This window comes from Helianthus annuus, chromosome 8 (assembly GCF_002127325.2).
Source record: "Helianthus annuus cultivar XRQ/B chromosome 8, HanXRQr2.0-SUNRISE, whole genome shotgun sequence".
Lineage (NCBI taxonomy): Eukaryota > Viridiplantae > Streptophyta > Magnoliopsida > Asterales > Asteraceae > Helianthus > Helianthus annuus.
Genome location: NC_035440.2, coordinates 58,573,944 through 58,579,943, shown reverse-complemented (window position 1 = coordinate 58,579,943; position 6,000 = coordinate 58,573,944).

Genomic DNA, 6,000 nt, shown 5'->3' with positions numbered 1-6,000 from the left:
GGAATGTCAAGCTTTCAGGTTATTCAGACAGTGATTTTGCTAGATACAACACCACCAGGAAGTCTACATCTTGAGGGTGTCAATTCCTAGGCAACTGCTTAGTGTCTTGGCAAAGCAAAAAGTAAGCAGTTGTTTCCACATCCACTGCTAAGGCAGAATACATTGCTGCTACAAGCTGTACAGCCCAACTGTTGTGGCTTCAAAACCAGTTACTGGATTTTGGTATAACTGCTGTAAAGACTCCTCTCATGTTGGACAGTCAAGCAGATGAAAATATTATCAAAAATCCAGTATCACATTCAACCACCAAACACATTGACATCAGACATCACTTTGTGAGGGATTGCTATGAAAAAGGTTTGATTTCTCTGCATCATGTTCCAACAAAAGATCAATTAGCAGATGTGCTAACAAAAGCATTAGACACATCTACCTTTGAAAGTTTGATCTCAAGAATTGGCATGCTTAACTTGGATTAGAAGGTAAAAACTTCTTTTCCTTGAATAAAAAGCATTAAAATGTTTTCAACAAATAAAAAATTCATCCTTAAAAATAGCTAAAATAAAAATTTTTCATGAATCCTTAAAAGTCTGTCCATATCCACTGTTTGTTTTAAACCTCTGTTTCTCATTTCCTTTGTTGACCACTATTGACAAAACATCAGTTGTTTCAACCTCTGATGTCTATCCACTGATAGACAAAAATCAGCCACTGATATTTCATACACTATTCCCTACCACTGTTGTTGCCTAACAGTGGTTTCCAAACAACTGTCATCCACTTTTTCATTTGAGGTTGCCACGTGGGCAGATGTTAACCATCTGATCTTTGAAACCGCTGCCACGTCAGCATTCACTTTTCCCTTTTATAAAACCCTGAACAGAGCTTTTACTATCGTATCGAATTCAAAAATTCTCCAAAGCGGTTACCATCTTCTTCTTCATTCTTCTTCAACCTCTCGTAATTTCTACTTCCAATCATGGCTCTAATCATCAAACACCCCCACAACTACCTCTGTACGTTTGAGAAAACAAACAAAAATACAGAGTTCCACTCAATAATTGACACTTTGTCATCCTCCAAATATAAAACTTTAATCACTGCTGATGCACCCATATATCAAGACACCCTACGTGATTTCTAGGCAAATGCTGAAGTTCAAGAACAAGACAAAAAGCCATGGGGAATCACTTCAAAAGTAGGAGGTGTCCTGGTAGCAATAACCCCCATTACCATTTCAGAAACATTTCAGATGAATGATCTTGCAAGTAAAACTTCTTTTCCAATAAGTGAGTATCAATTGTACTTGATTGAACGGGGTTATGATGGACAATTAACTAAAGCAACAATGTTTAAACAAAATTTTCCACCACCCATGAAATTTTTGTTCCATACCCTGCTTACTTGTCTGTTAAACTAAACCACTGCTTTTAATGAGATACCCTTAAAAATTCAGTACTTGGGGTATGCAATTATGTCAAAAACAGATTTTAACTACTCACAAGCACTGTTTACAGATTTGGTCAATAATGTGAAAAACATTAAAGATGGGAAGAATACTGTTTTTCTTTTATTCCCAAGGTTTTTGGGCTATTATTTGCAACAAAAAGTTCCACAAAAAGCTTTTGAGCAAGGAAACCTTTTAAAATAAACAGTCTTGTTTCTGAAACCTTTACTCACCTAACGACAAAAGAGTCAAAAGTTTCTAAAACAAAAGCAAAGGGGTCTGAGCAAAATTTAGATGAGTCCATATCTGCTCCAAAAACATCTGTTTTTGAGCCTACTGCTCATGGTGATCACAACACCACAACCACTGCTGTGAAACCCCCACCATCCAAACCCAGAAAGACCAAAACAAAAACCAAAAAACCCACCAAACCCACAAATAAGGGTCCTCTGGAAGATGAGATCACAGAGGTTAACCCTGTGACAACACCAATGTCACTAGAAACCACTGTTGCTACTTCCTTACAACAGTTGGAAAGATCTCGACCTGAAACCTTAACTCCTCATGATTCCTCACAAAAGGAACATGTTGTAAGCACAGGGACACCACAATATGAAACATTACCCTCACTTGAGAGTATGTTTAAAAGCCCTTCTCCTGGGGCAATGTCTCTTTCAACACCACTCCCTTCATCTCCTATTCCACCTACCATCATACCACTGCTTGAGGCCATTGAAATTCAGACTCAAAATAGTCCCTCTCACCAACACATTACTGAGAGTATAACTTCAACATTAGCAGTGTATGAACCTATTCAATTGGCTAACCCACAAACAGTTGAGGAGGTTACACCACTTGAATTTCCTGAAATTCTTGTTGGTAGTTCAAGTGGAGCAGCTACTACAAATGTTGGATCCACTGATCTACATTTGGATAGTAGTTTCATCAGTCAGACTCCCTTGAAGGCAACCACTGCTGTGTCTACCAAGGTAACCACTGGTGTGTTTAAGTTAACCACTGGTGTGTTTACTAAGGTAACCACTGATGCAGAGGGAAGTCCCCAGAACCAAGAACAAGGGACATCTGCTAATGAAAATTTGGAGACTCCTCCTATCTCAAAAGCAGATACAACCACCTCTGGTGGGAATTCAGATGATCCTATTAAGATAGGTGATGAATTAATATACAAGGATTTGACAGAGAGGATGTCCAATATTGGAACAACTGTCGGTGAAATGAAAGATCTAATGAAGCAGTTGGTAGATGCTTCCAAAAGTCAACCTTCTCATCAGCAGTTATCCCAAGAGCTTTGGAACTCAGTACAACCCATTCTTGCAGCTCAAAGGGAACTGGCTGAAATCAACCACAACTCACACATGGAGTTGATCAGAGTTATGGTTGATGCAAGATACAAGGATACCCAGGCAGATATCAGGGGTATCAAAGAGACCTTGGCAAAATTAACTGGCTTTACCCCTGCACCTATCTTTGAAAAAGAAGATCAGTATGATGCCAAAAAGGGGGAGAATGATTCATTGAGAAAATTGTATGCTGATCCAAAAGCTAAACCAGAAGGTCAGCAACAACAAAAGCAAGGATCTGCCAAAGACACTTCTGCAAAATATTCTGAAACATCTGATGCTGGAAAGAAAAGGGGAGTTGATGAAACCCTTAACAAACAGACAGATGAAGAGATTTTAGAAAAGTGGAAGAGAAAAGAAACCAAAGAAAGCAAAGCAGATGTTTGAAGAAAAGAACAGGAGAAAAGAGGAAATGGGAAATCAAAACACAAAACCTTGGCACTTCAAACAGAAGAAAATCATTCAGAAACAACAAACCTCCTATTGCCACATTTCCTAAAACCACTGTTGGTTCTAAAAAGCCAAACACTGCTGCATCCAAACCTAAACCTTCACCACAAAAACCACCTCATAAAAAGCAAAAAACAACCTCATCACCACCACCATCTTCCAAAGCAACAGATGTTGATGCACCAAAAGCACCAGCAGATGTTAAGGCAACAGCTGTTGAGACACCAGTGGTTTCAACAGTTGTTAGTCAATCCACTGCTCCCATTCAATTTGATTCTCCACCATCAACAAAACCACCAACACCTCTAAGATTCCCATCACAATCAACATTCTCACCCAAACTACCATCTCTATCTAAAACTCATCCTCCTCCAAAGTTTGCATATGCTAGAAAAAGGAAATTTGTGGTGCTTGATGATGAAAAAGATATACCTGCACCAATTCCTTTATCATATGTTCCTGCCTCATCATTCATTCCACCCTCATCACCAAAAACCAACCCAATCAAACAACCACCCACTAGCTACATCCCACGAAACATTTCCCCTGGAAACTCAATTTCTTCTTGAACTAATTGCAGTCTAATCTAAAATGGAACAATTCTACAAAATAAAGGATCCATCCCAAAGAACCTTCCCATCTCTGTATGGCTTTAGAACTCCTCAAAACATGGATGAATACCTAAAGTTGAAAGCCAACCAAGCTCATAGCATCGCAAAAGAAGAAAGTAAAGGGCAAGGTGACAGGAGATACCAAAGTCTCTATCAACATGGGCTAAGTAAAGTCAGGAAACTGGAAGACTTTGCTAGAGACTTGAGTAAATCCATGTCTGAGTTACCACCAAGTGTTGGTCTTCAAAAGGAACTAAAGGTTGACTACTTGGATCTCATCATGAAAGACAAGCCCTAAAAAGCCAACAGGTCTCAATACAAAGACTGGTCTCTATAAGCTCTCAAAGAAGAAGTAAACAAAATTGAAATGATGAACAAAGATCCTCAAATGAAGAAATCTGCACCCAACTGGAACAAATTCAAAAGTTTGATGTGGATGATGCATTGAGGTACAAGAGAAATAGAGCAGAGCTTGTTGCAGCTAATTATGGAACTGCTAGATCCATTGCAAAATGGTCTAGAAAGAATGTTGATCTAACTTATAAAAAGTTAGAAGAGCTCAGAAAGACAGATCCAACCCTTCCTCAGAAGCCAGTATATGATGATGAAACCACTGCTGATAGGCCTCAGCAGACCCACTCTCTTAAAAAGTTGTTCTCATCATCTGCTCCACCCATCATTGCCTTGAATCAACTAAAAAGGCAGAAGCAGATTGATGAGGAAGATGAAAAGGGGGATGCTGAATATAGAAAAAAGGCTATTAGAAATCAATTACAATTTGGATTGGCTGATGCTTCTCTACAACTTCAAGCTCAATTGGCTGAAACACTCAAAAAGTTGGCAAGCAAACCTCAATCCCCAAACTCATCACAAATAAAACTTCTCCCTAGAAACCCATCAGACCCAAAAATACTAAAGTGGAAGTCTGACAAAGATACCCACATATTGACTCTGCTCAGGTCTGATGGTAGAGTTGAAAAGCTGTCAAGGAAGGCTGCATATGGTCTGAATCAGATGACCTTCAAGATTTAATGAACCTTCAACTACAAAGGGATGAAGATGACACAGATTCCATGGATTTTGAGCTCCAATTCAAAGGGAAAATCCGGGGACTGTTGATGAGAGAATAAATATCATAATAATGAAGAGTTTTGGCATCATCTGTTCTAGGGGAGATTGTTGGCTCATGTAATCCTTCCTTGAAGAACAAATGATACAAAGCCAAAACTGGTTCTACAACAACTGATCCCAATAACAGTGCTTGAACCTTATTTCCCTCCAATGGTAGTGGCTCTCAACAACTGATGATCTCTAAACTTTGATTGAATTATAAAGACTGTTATGCCAAGCTCTGTTGGATGCAAAGACTGTTGAAGACCAATCATCTGTTGAAGACCAATCATCTGCTGAAGTCAAAGTACTGCTGAAGTCAAAGGCATGATCAACCTTAATGGAAAGCATTGCTCAGCCTCATCAGTGGTTGAGCATCATCAGCGGATAGCCTTATCAGAGTTTAATTAATCATTGTATTAATGTAATAGTGTCTATAATTCATCAGTGTTTAGAGGTTGTTAAGATTGTTAGATGTCATTGTCTAGGTGATGTCAGCAAAGATGCCACAGTGTTTAGGATTGTACTATAAATAGACAGTTCCTGTACTGTTCTATTTGCTCTTTTCACACACTTGCATCTTATATGAACTAACATTGTGAGCTCAGGCTGAGGGAGAGATAGTGTTCATGCATGCATAGTCGAAACATTGTGTATTCAATCTTTTAATTAAAAAGCTTGTATGATGAAAACTGTTCTTTCCTTGATTGTATTATAAAGTTTTACTTCATTCCGCTACAAATTATTCCACTGTTTTATCTTCTTCCATTTCCATCTTATTAAAACAACACAATCAAGTAAACTCAGATCCTAACAAAAACAAATAATTAACTCAATTTCATTACATATCGAAGAGAATGGCAAACCTCATAATCTTGGGTGTAAACTTTGAGACTGTTTCTTTCCCAACTGGTAGCATTACTGGTTGCGAAAAATCTTTGTTTCCTACTTTCCTCTTGATATTAGGTTGCAAAACCTCATGTGTTCCATCTTTGGCTGCAGCATAATCAAACAATTTATA